This window comes from Bactrocera dorsalis, chromosome 2, assembly GCF_023373825.1.
Source record: "Bactrocera dorsalis isolate Fly_Bdor chromosome 2, ASM2337382v1, whole genome shotgun sequence".
Lineage (NCBI taxonomy): Eukaryota > Metazoa > Arthropoda > Insecta > Diptera > Tephritidae > Bactrocera > Bactrocera dorsalis.
In genome coordinates this window covers 102063371-102080894 of record NC_064304.1, presented here as the reverse complement: position 1 = coordinate 102080894, position 17524 = coordinate 102063371, and the positions used below count along the sequence as shown (strand labels likewise).

At 34.2% G+C, this 17524-nt stretch overlaps 1 protein-coding gene across 2 annotated transcripts in view; it reads right to left on the bottom strand.

Moving 5' to 3' along the window:
- LOC105230478 (atrial natriuretic peptide receptor 1) overlaps positions 1-17524 on the bottom strand; it is a 107305-nt gene that overhangs the window by 48619 nt on the left and 41162 nt on the right. The window contains exon 1 of one of the 2 annotated variants that reach the window (XM_011211263.4): positions 5407-6105. The exons of the other annotated variant lie outside the window; for it this stretch is intronic. The gene's annotated coding sequence lies outside the window, so the exon portion shown is untranslated. Of the gene's footprint in view, positions 1-5406; positions 6106-17524 lie in introns of those variants that run through there. 2 annotated transcript variants of the gene reach the window in all.

The window sequence follows — 17524 nt, the reverse complement described above, 5'->3', positions numbered from 1 at the left end:
ATGATGAATCATCCCATCTACGCTTAAACGCAATTATTTATGTTCATACTCGTATGTAAATGGTCTCCGAAGTGAAATGTAAGTGCTAACAGGTCTTTTTAATATATTGTGACAAAAAAGTTGCCGGAAAATATAATTAAATTCGCCGGGTATATACTATTTAAAAAAAATGTTGTTTGCTAAGTTGGTAGGACTGTTCTTAATCACTCTGCCGACTATTGACTTTGGTCTGCTTAAGTCGATAAACCTTAATACTGCGTAGCGATTTTGGAATGGATAAAAATATCAAACAAAGAATATGTCTCAAATTTTGTATTTGTAACCGAATTTCGTGTGTGTAATCGTTACGATCATTGGAAAAGGCTTACGGTGATTCAGTTTTATCAAAAACACAAGCCTAAGAGTGATACAAAGCCTTCAAAGACGGTCGAGAGATCGTTAAACACATGCCTCGTTCTAAACAACCTTCGACCTCCTCAATTGATGAAAATTTAAAAAAAGTGAAGTGAAGTGAAGTGATATGATGAAAAAATTCCTAGAAAATCGTCAAGCAAGTGTTTGAGAGATGGCAAGAGAGCTCGACATCTCTCGAGAGTTCGTTCGAATGGTTTTGGCGGATATTTTTGGTATGTAACGCGTTCTTGCTCGATCTCTCGATCGTCTCGATAAAGCTGATTTTTTTTTTCGAAAAGAGTACAGTCAACGGATTCCATTGAACATGCTTTGAATTCCGATCCCACATTCTTGAAGAGCATATAACTGCCGATGAGACATGGGTTTATGAGTTTGACATGCCAACAAGTCAACAATCATCGGAAAGGAGGAAAAAAACGAGTCGAAAAGAAAAATATGACAAAGCTGTGCGATTTTATTGTTCCCCAAACTGAAATTGCCGCTCCGTGGAACTCGTTCTCAGTCGATCGAAGATATGAAACAAAATTCGCTGAAGGAGCTGAAGGCCATCTCAAAAAGTGTTTCGAGGACTGAATGGACTGGATTGGCATAAGTGTATTACATCTGGGGATTACTTTGAAGGCCACAAAATATTTAATATTGATAAATAATCAAATCTTTTAATTTACAATTTCCGGGTACGTTTATGTCACAATGTGTATCTATCATAACAAGTGAGCTTACATATTACGACATGCCGACTCATTGTGAGTGGCTCTTTTCACACAATTATGCAAGCCCATATGTTTTTTTTTTATCAAAATGGTAAATGTGTTATGAGAAATTTGCGTTGTAAAGGCATTTAAAGCAGGGTTAATGGTGTTCAAGAGAAGGCTTCTGTGAATGCTGAAAAGCCTTGCTATACTTGACTAATGACACTTTCGAAAACAAACTTGTGGTGTTAAGCGCGCAAATTAATCAAAAGAATTGAGAAGATATACTAAATTCTAGCTTGAGCTTGGTTATAACGTATTTACATAATTTCTTAAACAAAGCGACAAAAAACCTATTATTTGGTTGCCCATTTTGAAAAACCAGTTTTGAGGCGCTTAGTATATTATAATCTTCAAAAATTCCCAATATTTATTTGTTCCATATCTGCGCTTCTCATAAAAGAACAGCTACTAATAAATCTAATCATAATGGGTGATCCGAGTAGATGTACTTTCTCCCATAGACTTTTTTTCGACAGACCATGCGCGAGTCGTATCAAACTGTGAAGGTATTTTTGTACAGTATTGTTTGGCATTGCATCATAGAAAGACTTACGCCTGAACAACGTTTACAAATCATTCAACTGTAATACGAAAACTTACGTTCTGTAAAGAATGTATTTCGCAAGCTTCGCTCAATTTATAATCGGCCTACCGAGTGTACTATTCGCAACACCAGCACCCATCTTGAGACTCAGCAAAGACTCAGAAAAAACAAACGTTTTGTGTGGTTTGTTCGAAAATGATGCCGGTGAGGAGGTAACCGTCAACAGCGACCGTTATCGCGTCATGATAACCGACTATTTGATGCCTGAAATCAAAATCGTGAACTCGGTGACATATGGTTTCACCTAGACGGCGCTACTTACCACACATCACGTCAATCAATGGATTTATTGAGAGAATACTTCGGTAAGTAGAAAATTTCACGTTTTGAGCCGGTCGATTGGCCACCAAGATCGTTGTGTGTATCACACCGTTAGACTTTTTCCTATGGGGATATGTAAAGCATAAAGTCTAAGTAGACAATCCCGCTTCGATTCAGGCCTTGGAGCAAAATATCACGCTTATTATTCGCCACTTACCAGTCGAAATGCTCGAACTAGTCAACGAAAATTGGACTCAACGTATGGACCACCTGAGACGTAGTCGCGGCCAATATTTAGAAGAGATAATCTAAAAAAATTAAAGCCAAAGAATGTTCTTTCGAATGATAATAAACATTCCCCATTAAATTCGGAGTTCTGTTTAGGAAACTTCGAAGTGGATCACACTTTCATAGTTACAAAAAATGTTGCGTCTGCATACATAAGTATGTATTGTGTAGTTATGTCACAATGACTGTCTCCTTTTATTTAAAAAAAAATTTAATTAAAGTGCCACCTCTGCAAAAGCTCTCTATTTATATCTTAGTATTAATACTTATAAATTTGGCCACGGGAGAGAAGTCAATGTCATGAAATAAAGTGCAGCACAGTTGGCTTCCTAAGCAGCTTCCGTGTGCGGAATTGAGTATAAAAAACACTAAAAGTGCGATGTTGACAGCCCATCGTCTCAATGACATCCTCTTTCTTCAAATTGGAAGCTAAATAGAGTGAGCTGCTGGTATCTTATATTTTTAGTTGGGGAAAAACTTGGTTACTTGGGAATTTAGCCAGGGACACAATTCATAAAATGATTATTTTTTTTAACTTTTTTGTACTTTAAACCGGAGAATTAGTTAACAAAAATTGATCAATAATAAGTACAAATATTTATTCTTAGTTTATTCACTAATTTTGGGATATTTATTGTTAATTATCTGTATATAACATGCTTGCGGCATGCCATATGAGCTGACTCAAGCTTGTATACTCCTTTACTTATTGCACAAGCGTTTGAAAAGGTCATTTTAAATCTTATTGTTTGAGTTACTTAAATAAAATTAGATGCTTTAAATATTGTTTTGGTTAAACCTCTATGTATGTATGTATACGTAGAATGCCACAAACACCCAATTGCTTAAAAGCTGCATACAAACTTTGATGCATATTTATAAGCGCGAATGTGTTCTTATTAAGTTCGAAATGGCAAAATCTTGCAAATAATTTGCATTCGAATTCGCTGTTTTATTCAAATCACGGTCGTTGATTTTTCTGATTTTTTTGTCATCTTTCTTTCGCACACGTTTTCTTTATATTCGCACAATTTCAGATATATTCATATACATGTATCTCTATATGCAATATATTTTTAATAACGCAACAGGTTTTATTTTTCCACTTTGCACTTTGGCATAACTCTTAATTTGAGGTCCATGATTCGCACAGTTTTGGTTAGAAAATTAGTATATATTGGTTATATCAAAGGAAAAAGGAGTGGTGTGGTAAATAAATAAAACTTTTGATTGTGGTTCAAAGAAAATCCTCAAATTGTTCATGAACAACTATTACATTCACCTAAATTGACAGTTCGAAGGGGGTTTTGGTCTTGGGTGGAATCAATGGACCGTACTTTTTTCGAAATGAAGCTGGTGACACCGTTACTGTCAATGGATAGCGCTACAGATCAATGATAACAAACATTTTATGGCCACAATTGGAAGAAGTTGATCTTGTCAATATCTGGTTCCAACAAGAGAGTGCTACGCGCTACACAGCACATGCAACAACCAAATTATTGCGACAAAGGTTTGGAGATTCGATTATTTCAAGAAATTGTGACATTGAAAGGCCACCAAAAAGTTGTGATTGAACACTGTTAGACTGCTGCTGTGGGATTATCTGAAGTCATTGGTCTTTAGAAAAAAAGCAGACTCTCTTCACGCTTTAGAAGTCAATATCGAACGTTCTATTCTTGTCATACGACTGTATTTAGTGGAAAAAGTACTCAAAAATTGGGTTCATCGAATTCGTTGCTGCAAAAGAAGTACTGGCGGCCATTTGAACAATGTTATATTCTGAATTGTATCGATTGTACTTTACATTGAATAAAAAACTTTAAATTTCCTTTACAATGTGTGTGTGTGTGTGGATTTTTTAAGAATTCATATCACTCTTATTGAAAACTCTGTATATGTAATTATTATTTATATTTATTAAGGGTTTACGGGTTTAAAAAAAATCAAATTTTTTTGTCTTGTTAAATTATACAACACCTTTAAAATATTGTCATAAATTTTATATTATCTGAGTAACAGTTTCGAAGATGTAGCCTTGAGAACTTGAGCTGGAGGCTAACTAGGCTAAGTGCGCCGTCTTTAAACGCGTTTTTCTCGAAACTGGAAAAAGGTAATTTCTGGTTTTTTTTCCTTCGACCAAGTTGGCGTCGCAATGGCCGAGTTTAAAATATTTTTTTCCAAAAATTTCAGAATTTCTTTGTTAATAGTGTATGTTTGTAACAATAAAGAATTCTAATAAAATATTTAATTTTTTATATGAGAAAAAAATTGTTGAAAAATAGCTGTTTTTTTTTATCCATGTAACCCCTTAAATGAAAAACATTTGAGTTTCCTTAGAAATGTGTGTTTTTTTTAATAATTCATATCACTCTTAGTGGAAACCCCTGTATAATTACTATTTATATTTATTAAATATTTTTATTTGTTTTCTATTTGAAGTTAATTCGTTGAGTCGGCGGGGAAAATATCTTCGAAACGGCTGAACCGTTTGGCATGAAATCATAATACCGTTTATTAAATATTTTTATTTAAATAAATATTCGTTCTATGTCGAAATTTTTATTTGCTTATTTTTCACAATTTTTTCTCTTAATTTTTTATATAATTTAATTTTCCGCTTAAATTTTCAATTTTTTTTATATTTTTATAAATATTTTTTTTTAATAAATTTTTTTTTTCTTTTCAATTCGAATTGCTTTTCGTGTTGCTGCGGTATTTTTATTTATTTATTTTATTATTATTTTTATGTAATTTTCAGCTTATATTTTCATTATTCAGGCTTAATTAGTTACACTGATTTGAGACTAAAGGCCAGCAGTTAAGCAATTAGCGTTGCTTGGCTTTATTGCACACATAGATAAAAAAAATTATTATTATTATTGTTGTATAAACATTATGCACTGATAAATATTGATGTTTGCCATACTCGCGTATTAACACTTGCCATTTTCCTATATGGAATTATTATATAGCACGAACCGATCTAGATATATGTATGTGCATATGTATTTATACCATATGTATATGCATCTGTACCATATCTGTCTTGCTCAATTAAAATATTTCCAACATTTTGCTTACTGATCACTTTCGTTGCAGCTGCTGTTGTTGCTGTTGCTGTACTTATATTTACGCAAACATACTGTAATGCATATGTTTGTCGGCACAATATTCATTTGTTTATATAAGAGATCATTATGCTAATTTATTAAACGAATCACAAATTGATATGTATTTATCGCTAAATTTACGATTCCAATGACACGACTGTCACTTTAAATACGCGCTGATGACAACAACTACAACGACATAGGCGGAAATCGCGTGCACTGCGGATGGCGACGAACAAAAGTCTCGAGTCAGTATATAACAACGGTTGCTGGTAAAGATCGCCGCGGCGCCGTGTCAGTTAAAAAAAAACAATACATATTCTGAATTGAAGCTCGCCTTTGGACTATACGGAAATCGCACGCGTTGCCGTTAGAGTGCGTCGTTGATCTGTTGTGTGCGCGCGCGTTCGTTTCAGCAATCTCCACGCGAACTAGCCGTTTCACATTCAATAACATTCGTTTGCTAGCGCAATTCAATTAGAACTGAGTGTTCGTTTTGATGCTTGGCAAACGCAGCGCCGCGACGTGCGTTGAAACAACGAAGTCATTGGTTGGCACGAAGCGCGTTTGTTTTACTCTGCGGAGCAAAAGAATAAAAATGCGAAAATACGAAAAAATAAATCTATAATCAAAGGCAAAAGCAACGGCAAAAGCAAAAGCAACACTGCAAAGTAAATGTGAGCTTGCGGTTTTGAGTGCAAAATAAAATTCGCACGGCTTCGTTACTGTGGGAGTGAATTGTGTGAGTGCGAAGCGTTTGTGAGTGGCGACGCTGCCTTTGAGTGTGTTTTGGCTGTTGATGCCAACACAAAATCGGAATCTGCTTAAGTTGGCTTGTTAAGCCATTTCTGAATGATTAATATGCTGCAGAGACATTTTTTTTCATAAATTCCATCTCTTCCGAAAATCACTTTATCATTGATGTGAGTTTTCCTTGAGAGGTAATTTTTTATGCATAGGTGTCGAATGTACTTAAACGCGTATTTGAAAATATTCTCCGAATATCGTCTCACTATTTGAAATTAATTCGTTGAGTCGTTGATAAAAGTATCTTCGAAACACCTGAACCGTTCGGGATGAAATCATATTACCGTCTTAGATATACGTAAGTTGTCTTTTATGTTTCAGGAGTTGGTAACCCTAGTGCTGCAATCTGGCAACTCAAAAATCTTTAATAAATTATAACTTTTTTCATGTTATATACATGTCTTGTTTACAGTAACTTAAAATATTCATCTCGGCCAAAAAAAGGAATTAAATCGGACATGTCGCGACTATGTCACTGGAGTAACGCAGAACTGTAAACTCTAAGTGGTATGCAGCCATTTGTTTGGCAGTTGTCTTTCAAGAAATTAAGAAAACCAACCACCGAAGACGAATCACTCTTCACTTCACTTCATACTTAGTTTTTGCATTTGAGCTCATCCTAAACAAAAAAGTCCCTCCCACTACCAGACATTTTTAAGCAGGTCATTCTGAAAGTCGGTTACGCGATAAGCGAATTCATAATTTGTCAAAATCAATCAGGGGTTCTTAAAGTAAAAATTACCAGAATTGTAAGATAAATTTAATTGTCTGTCCATCCCCATCTATTCGGTCTCCAGACAGGATAAGGAAGCGAAGCGTATGGGTCTGGTTGTGAATGAAGACAAGACGAAATAACTCCTGTTATCCAACAAACAGTCGTCAAACTCTCGAATTTGCTTCCACGTCACTTTTAACAGTCATAACTTCATCTAATAGATGGTACTTCGAATTGAGTAGGAAATTGAAAAGTAAAGTTTTCTCTCGACGAACAAAGACCAATCTCTACAAGTCCCTCATCATCCCCGTCCTTCTATATGTATGGTGCGAAGCCATGTACGTCTGATGATTCGGCATTAGGCGTGCTCGAGAGAAAACTTTTGCGGAAGACTTTAAATACTGCAGTCGATGGAGCGATGAGCTGTGCGAGATATATGGCGACATTGACATAGTTCAGCCTACAAAAGTGACAGCGGCTGCGCTGGCTAGACTATGTCGTCCGGATGGCAGAAAACGCTCCAGCTTTGAATGTTTTAGATTCAGTAGCCGCCGGTGTAAGCAGCCGAAGAGGAAGACCTCCACGTCGTTGCAGAGGTCAGGTGGAAAAGGACCTGGCTGCACTTGGTATCTAGAATTAGGCGCCAAAAAGCGAAAAGACGAAACGACTGGCTTGCTATTGTTAACTCGGCTATAACCGGTGTCTACGCCAGCAAAGAAGAAGATAAAGTCATTGTAGGGCCAATATTTTCTAGGATGGAACTACCTTCCTCTGTCTCCGCAGCAGTGGAAGACCTGTTTTTAGCGCAGTCGGCGATCGTGTGTAATTCTTTAAGTATTATTTACGACAAAAAAGTATGAGTGCGAAAATACACAAGAGCATAAAAATGAGTGTATTTTCAAAAATGAGCGCTTTAATGCATAAAATTGAGAATATATCTCAAAATGTGTAAGCAAAAATGAATGAGACTAAAAAACTCTCACAGCAGTTTCTATGCAGGCACGAAATTAATAAAATATTTATTGAAATTAAATTAATTTACAACTGCGCGTGGCCTCACATAAAAATTAAAAATTTTATTTGCATGCAAAATCACGCACAATATTGTGCAATTTTATTGCATAAACAAAACTATGCAATCAACTCAAATTGGTCGTGCAGATGCGGATGCGGATGCCGTTGGCACAAGGAAGCGCTATAAATAACTCATTTTATGTTGATTAATATAGCATTATTTCCGATTTTTGCAGCACAAAAAGTTTATAGTTAGAAATATTTTCATTGCGGTTAGGGGTTGGCGCGGTTCGTATCGATGAGTTTAATTGCTTTCTTTTAATAGTAATTTATGCGTCATTTGCCGATTTCCACCAAAATCTTATTGTATATAAAAAATGTGTATGCAACATTATCTTATAAAGACACATCAAGGCTTTCGTTATCACCATCAATAACCCGCCTACCAGGTCTAGGGGCGTGTCTATGTACTAGAATGCAGAAATACTATTTTTCGTGTTTTTCCGCCATACCGCGTCATCTAGCGGCCGGAGCATGTAAGCTAGATAAATGATGATCATATGGATCACCTAGAGTACATTCAGGGCTTTCATTTAACATATCAAGCGTTTGCGTAGAAGTACTAGAGGCGTGGCAATCGCCCAAAAAGCAATTTACCGATTTCCATGTCCCCCTTGGCGGCCATTAGCGCCTAAACTTGGTGACCTGGATGATGCCACCTGTGTTTGACACATAGCCGGCATGTGTGTTGTATATAAAAATCTTTCTTTTTTAATTGAGAGGTGAAAGAGATCCTGCACAGAATATAGGCATTCCATATATATTTTTTTTGTGCTTCTTCTTGTTCTCCAAATTAAATCTTCCGGGAAAAATATAAAAATTTTCCAAATGACTGTGAGGGGTTCATTAAGTGCAGTATAGCTTGCACTCAGCGCTTTCATGCTTACGTTGCGTTTCAAAATTAATGTATGAATGACGTACATACATATGTATATTAGTATGTAAGCGTGCGTGCACTCAAGCATTTTAGCTGTAGAGACACCGTTTAACTGAGCTAATGTGTCTCAAAATCCATAATTATGTATGCTCGTCACGTTTCACCTTATGCTGGCATCCGTATTTAGTACTGTAATTGCAAAATTTTCTGCACTCATACATGTGTCTTCAACACACACAAACACACACACATGTGGCGAACGCATGTCCCAATGTTCCTCACATATTTATGCGAAATCATGAAGCTGTGAAATGTTGAGGAACATTTGCTGACATAATTTTGACGTTTTTCATGCGTTTTCGCCGAGTGGAACGCATGCATAATATGTAGTACATATGTACTTACACATATTACCGTTAGCGTAATCATTACTTGTGCCCTACAACGAATAGTAAATGTCAAAATGTCAGCTGAATATGCCGCATATTAGATTGTCGTAGACTTTTAGCTGGATACATAGGTAGGCAGAGTGAATGTCTGACGATGCAGCTAGGCCTTTAGAAAACACATTGTTAAAGTTGTTGTCACTAAAAGCACCTCACTCTATTATGTCCCCTCTGAATCACCCTGTGCTCGTCAAGAAATACTCGGCCAATAGTACCGGTTCTTTTTCTAGGCAAAGCCTTGCATTCGCATAGAAAATGTTTTAAAGACTCCTCTTCTTCCACTTCTAGACAACTTCTACCATAGCCATTGTTCGGTGTTCCCAGTCGGTGTTTCACGTTGGCTTGCTTGTCAAGCAAGTTAGATCTCGACTCTACCGAGACTCAACTATGTTTATAACATTTTGTATATTATATAAGTCACCTATTTTTTCGGATTCTAGCTGCAGGGTAGTGGCTGCTCTGGCTAATTCATCTGCTTCATACCAGTAATATGACTATGGCCTGGAATCAATTGCGAGTTAATCGTGAAACCGAATGTTAGATCCACGAAAAGATCATGGCATTTTTAAACAATCTTTGATAAAACCCTATGAAACTTTAGTGATTTCAAAGTCGTTTGGCTAACTGTATTCATAAATATATTGTAGAGAAGACACCGTTTTCCACTCGATTATCAGGTTAGGACCGATCGGTGTAGATACTTATCCCTGTATCCCTGTCCATTTCTTCCCTTTTCCACTTTTCTTTGGAAGAAAAGACAATATTAGTGACCTAATTTAAGTTGGATTCTGTAGGATTTCGAAAATCAGTGGTATTGGGTAGAAATGGGAACTTACTAAGCACTTTATAATCCCTCTTTTTAGAGACGACTAACAGGAAGTATTTTTTCGGTCTAACAGCTGACTCTGCTGCCAGTTGTCTAGAGAAGAAGTCTGTGGGCAGTAAATGTAAAATAACATTTACCGTCAAACTTGACGTTATTCTAAGGACTCCTTTTACTTCTTTATTGGCGTAGACACTGTTTGGGCGGTTATAACCGAGTTTACAACAGCACAACAGCGCACCAGACGGTTTTTCTTTTCGCCTTTCGGCGCAATTTGAAGATTACAAGTGTAGACAGTTTCTTCTCCGCCTGATCCTTCCAACGAAGTGGAGGTCTTCCTCTTCCTCTGCTTTCCCCGGCGGGTACTGCCTCGAATAATCTCAGAGCTGGAGTGTTTTTATTCATTCTGTTTCTTAATTCGCTGAACTATCACGTCCCATCGACTGCGGTATTCGCCGTTGCCAATGCGCAACGGACCATAAATCATCCGTAGAACCTTTCTCTTGAAAACTCGTAATGTCGACTCATCAGATGACAATCATCGCCAATGTCTCAGCACCACATAGAAGGACGGGAATAATGGGTACTTGCAGAGCTTGGTCTTTACTTCTCAATTGCCTACTCAGTCTGAAGTAGCATCTGTTGACAATAATTATATTCCGATGTCGAGACTGACGTTGTTGTTGGTGTTAATACTATTTGAAAAATAAAGGAAATTATCTACGACTTCGAAGTTATGACTGTCAACAGTGACGTGGGAGCCTAGTCGCTAGTGCAAATACTGTTTGTTTCATGACAAGAGATATTTCGTCTTGCCCTCGTACACTACCAGACCAGAAACAAACCTCAACTCCGCACCAAATTAGTCTTTCTTACGTGATTACTGCTTCTGCTTTGATTGTGTGAAGATGAAAAGGAATGCATGTTTTTTGCTTGAACCTTCCACATTCCTTAAATATCAATGGACTCTATATTCAATTCAATTATGTAAGTCCATGTTGCAATCAGGATTCCTCAACTTTTTACGTCTAAGTAAAATCCAGCTTGATTGTACACAATCACTTTGCGCTTTTTCTACATTTCACGAGAAACTTCTCAACTGCTTTAAAAGTTAGTTTCATTTACACTTAGATATTGTGTAGATGATTTAACATTCAATTGAAATTTTAAATACCAGACTTACAAATGCTGCCAGCAAAACATATTTTACTACAAACCTAGCAGGAAAATCAAGAAGTAATAAATTATTTTATAGCTGGCCTGAAACAGAGTTCAACTAGTTAGCCGACGGTGCTTTTTTTCACAAAAGCAAGTGCTATTTTCTATGTTAATGACTTAAGTTTTTATCAGTTGTCAGATTGCTGTGGGGAAATATACAGTCTGATAGTTCGAAAAAGATATATGTATCACTGTTTAGTTAAAACTATATACTTAGGAACAATATAAATTCGAATTTTGTTTTATATTTCTTTTTCCTTTATATTTCTATGGTTTCGTCGAGAAGCATTGCTATCTTTCTGAACTAACTTTCCGGACAATTGGATATAAGTTTGATACTACTCGGACTAGTGCAATTTTGGTTAGAATATTCTAGTTGTAAATTCGTATTTTTCCTGATTTACTAGAAAATTCACTACGTGGTAAATACGCAGTACATAAATGTATACATATTTATGGAAGCAGCTATTCATGGCATCTCCAACTGAAAAAGGGAAATTGAAGCATTTCCCATGAAAAGTTTCAAGTGGAGATGTAGAATCGCACAAAGTTTCGTTGCTGACATACAATGAATGTTAGATAAATTGACTGGATTGCGGATGACCATGCAATGCTTGAACTGTGAAATATTTTCCAAAGAAGGAAAAATAAAAACAAAAAAATTAATAAAAATTTGCAATTGTTTAAGATGAAAAGAGCAGTGAACAACATAACTTTCTGCATTCATTGTGAAAAAACTAATTTAAAATAGAAGTATTCACTTGAAAACAATTTGTAGTGCTTTAGAATTATTAAAAAAAAGTAAAACAAAAAACTAATAGCGCAAAATAGATAAATAAATGGCTTGAAAGGACAATAAAAAATAACTTCAAAGGACAATAAAAAAATTTCATCGTATTCATTATTATTAAATTTACTCGCATGATTGAATTACTGCCTTTCATTTTTCAACAACAAAAAATGTTTGTAGCCCAAAACTTTTTTATAGTGGCTCATTTATTTTGTTTAATTACAAAGCTCAATATTTATCTGCGTATTTTTTGCAATAAAAGCATAATAAAAACACAAATTTATTTTCAACCTACATGATGGCACTTTGTAGGTGTGATCAAAGTAGGCCTATAAAAAATTAGAATAATTCATTCAAAAATAATTATTGTGTGAAAGCATTAAATTAAACGGGATATACATAAATGATGTATTATTGTTTAAAGGTCGAAATTTATATATTTTTGTTATATTTGAAGCTGACTTATCTATTTTTAGTTCTTTCTGTTTTAATAAATTGGAAAAATTTTAATAATCGATAAATATTGTAACAAAATTTTGTACTCTTCTATTTAATTTAATTTTTCACAAATTTTTTTTTCTTTATTTATCGATAAAAAATAATCGATAACACCAAACAATATAATAATCGATAACTATTATAACCAAGTTTTTTACTCTTCTATTTAATTTAATTTTTCACCCAATCATTATTTTTTTACTTATCGATAAAAATAATCGATATTTGTGCGCTGAAATTTTGCGCGATAACAAATAGTTGATAACAATTTTTGTGCGCGAACATTTCCTCCTTTTGATGTACTATTGTTCGAGGTCGATAAATATATATTTTTTGTTGTTCATTTTTGATTTAAAACAACCACCAGATGGCGTTGTGATGCAGTATTTGTTATTTTTGAACGTTTTTTAGTAAGCAATCAGCAAATTGTTGTTTTTAAAGTTAACTTATTTATTTAAAGATTTAAAGTCAGCATTTTGTTATTTTTAAAACTGACTTATCCATTTTAAGTTCTTTCAGTGTCCTTAAATGAAAAAAAAAATATGTTTTGAATAATCGTTAACCATAGTAATAATTCTTGAAATTTTCTTTTTAATTTAATATTTTACTCAATCATGTTTTTTTAATTTATCGATCAGGAACAAACGATAACATTATATCTGCGCTCACATTTTGTGCGATAACAAATAGTCGATAACGGTTTTTGGAGTACTATTGATTTAAACCGAAAAATGTATAATTTTTTGAATAATCGATTACTATAATAATTCATTTTTGTAATTTTTTTTCAATTTAATTTTTCACTACATTATAGTTTTTAATTTATCGATAAAATCAACCGATAAATATTAATCGATAACAATATTTCTGCGTCGATAATAAAGAATCCTAGTTTATATTTGTGCGTTAACATTTCCAATTTAACATTTTTTTACAGTAAATTCTAATACGATAATAATTAATCAATAATTTATAATTAATTACCGTTGTTTTATAATTTTAAGTTTAATTACTGTTTTATATGAAATGTTATGAAATATTAATTATTTCAGCCACACGTACTTATATTACGATTTACCAAAAACTTGAAGGAGATTATCGATAACTTTAACTTTTTGGTCTATCACCGTATATTTCACTAATTTTGTGAGCTAATTGTCTATGGTTAAATTAAGATTTATGTTTAGTCTATTTTTAATATTATTGTTGACATTCCTACTGCTTACTATCATTCGAATTTTTTCTGCTTTATAATTTACTTTAATATAATTTGGTAAATACGGGTGTATAAATCTTTCGATTACTTAATTTAAACATACATATGTATTTCGATCATTTTTATTTTGTAAATATTATATATTGGTTTTTTGTTGTATATTATTTAATGTTTATCTTGATGCCATATGAATTATTATGCATTTTTATATTGTGCTTTAATTAAAAAAAATATCGATTGTTTAAACTCATTTTATCGATAACATCTGGATTTCTCATTTTTAATCACACTTGACTGCTATACATTCATTTTATTGTTTTATTTGAGCATCAAGCGTTCTTTAATTATTTCGATGAAAAATAATCGATAGCGTCTGAGTTTCACATTTTTAATCATACTTGGTGGTAATACTTTGATTTATTGTTTTCGTTAAGAATCAATTGTTTTTAATTATTTCGTTAAAAAATAATCGATAACATCTAGATTTCTGATTTTTAATCTCATTATGGTTTGGCTTTAGTTTTATCGTTTTAATTCAGAATCAAGCGTCCTCTAATTATTTCGATAAAAATTAATCGCATTTTAGTTGACCTAATATGGCATTCGAAATCGTTAAATTTTTATGGTTCTATAAATAATTTACAGTTTCAATTTTAATATAAATATCGCAGTTTTTTTCAAAAAAAAAAATATAATGAGTAATGTGTATTTATTTATACAATATGAATAGGGAATAATTGTATGTAATGCACAAAATTTTAGAAATGATTTTGAATTTGTGCCAGTTAAATATTCCCACAATAGTTGATGCGTCAAGCGATTCACATTTTATGGTTTCAGTTTTAGTGATCAAAATGTCTCTTTCAATTGTCACAATTTCGCCTAAAGTCATTAAATTTATGGGCCCTAATGAGTGATATTAATTGACGGCTGGAAATTTTTTTATTGATTACGCGAATTGCCCCAGTGCGAGCAGTTAAATATGAGATATATATCGAAAAAATAGTGTGAGTAATTCAAAAGTGCACTGAATAATCGAGATTATGGTAGTAAATATTAGAATAGAAATACGATGAGCGAGTTGCGAGTAGCTTGATCCAAAAGTATATTTAATATGTGAGTTTGTTTTGAAATTTCTAAATATGATCGCGTAGAAACATCTAGAAAAATATCGATTTATCGATTATATAAATCGATATGTTATTATTTATATTATCGATATATTTATCGATTTATGTAATTTCAGAACAAATTTCACATATTTAATATATTATTGGATGCAGCTACTTTCAATATTTATATCGATAAATATATCGATTTATATAATCGATAAATGTATAGATTTGTATAAACGGTAAATATTTCGATTAAAACAAGCGAAAAAATATCGTTTATTTTGTTTATCGAAATTTATCGATTATATCGTAACATTGAAATAAGTTTGCTTTTAATTGCCAGATTTATTTAATGTTTTCTTCGTTGAAATATAAAAAAAAAAATGTTTGTATGGGTATCAGTTGCATATCGCCCACATGTAGCAGTTCAGCAGTTTCCTTTTACATTTATTAGTCCTTACAAGCTGTGCCACGCACCACTTGTTAACACCCACGCCCTAGAAGAGTTGAAATACTTCCTTCCAGCGAAACTATTAGTAGCACCCACTCAGCCATTACAATTATGCATCGCCCTAGTTTGACTCATTTCCCACGTTGTAGTGATTTCCTGCGTAACACCGCAAATTGAATGCATTGTTTATGCAGTCACACATGCATAGACCTATATTACGGTAAATATTTAAAGTATTTCCATGTAAAACATATATGCTTTGAAATATTTTATAATCGATCAATACATATTTATGTCCAGGAATAAGAAAGAAATTCCCTATAAAAGGTGTCAGAAATCAGTAACCTCAAAAGTAGAAATCTTCTGGGTTCTACGATTCACTACCCCTTTATATCTAGAGCAAGAATAATACAGTTTAGGTAAAGCAGCAGATTCGGAGTTCCCTATACAGGTTAGTTTTAAAAGGTCGGAGTAGTGCAGCAGATCACCTGCGTTATTTACTTATTCCAGGCCGAACGGAATTAGCAGTTGCACAAGAGACCAGCGTCGACCAGTAGTCTAAAGTGAGCTTCTTAAAAAAAAATATTCCCTCCAATCTTCCCTCTTAGCTTCGAGCTATCCATGAAAAACTTCATTGCGCCTATTCTCCAGCGACTTTTCTCCATTCACATACGTATCCCCCGTCGGTATGTGAGCAGAAAAAAGGTGTGGTATCTGTAGTGATTCAAGTTTTCAGAAATTCAGTTGAACGAGGAGAGAATATCCGCGTGTTCTTGTTCGGAACTCTTAATATACCAAGCTTTTCGGAGTCTTACAACTCACATCACAGCCATGTACCTGCCGGCAATGTTCTTTGCACTATTTTCTCAAGATCAAGAACCAATTCTTCGGCAAATTCTACTGAGTTTTGTCTTAGCGTTTTCATTTCTTTATTATTTTTTATTTACATCCATTTTTTCCAAATAATTAAAACGTTAACTTCGCGAATTTCACATGTCAACTCACAATGAGTTTGTCGATTCTCTTTTGTTCGAACATGTCCTATGTTCTTAATGTATATGTACTCGTGTATGTTTGAAATGTTCGTCCTTTTGTTCTTTGGTGAACAATGGACAGACAGAAAGTCATTGCACAAAGGATTTGATCATATTTGGTTTCCTTCAATGGCGTGTTGTCAGGATATATCAACTGCAGTGAAATAAACTTACGCACATAACCATTAGGTTTATTGTTATATGTGGGTTGTTTGTAAGGATAAATTGAGTGTTAAAGTACATAGGTGTGTTTGCTAACTGATTTCTGGCAGACTTGCTTGATCTATTGCAAGCAGTCTACATATGTCTGATAATAGGTTTAAAATTAGTTTGCTTAGGAGTTTAATATAGCACATGGATTCTTTAGCATACGCTGAAGCATCGTTTTACGAAACAATGTTTCAAAGCTTGATTAAGCAGCGCTCGAAATTGAAAAATATTGAAGGCACGAAAATAAGCTGCCTTTAGCCGCTGCGTCTGAATTTGGTGTCCCTGCAAAACTAATTCGGTTGTCAGACTCAAGTCTCAGACAAGGCGACTACTTTTCGTGCGACTTCGTCAATCAATACTTGGAGAAAATAATTCGAGCTGCAGAACTTAGTCGAGCAGGTAAAGTCTTTTACAAGAGTGTACAGCTTCTAGTCTATGCCGAAGATGTTGTAAACTTTGGCGTCAACAGCCGCGCCGTTAGTTCTGCTTTCTCCAGAATGGATAAGGTTGCGAAGCAAATGGGCCTGGTAGTGAACAAGGACAAAACGAAATATCTCTTGTCATCAACTAAACAGTCGTCACACTCGCGACTAGGCTCCCACGTCACTGTTGACAGTCATAACTTTGAAGTTGTAGATAATTTCGTCTATCTTGGAACCAGTATTAAAAACAACAAAAATGTCAGCCTCGAAATCCAACGCAGAATAACTCTTGCCAATAGGTGCTACTTCGGACTAAGTAGGCAATTGAGAAGTAATGTCCGTCCTGCTATATGGTGTAGAGGCATGTACAATGAGATCATCTGGAGAGTCGGC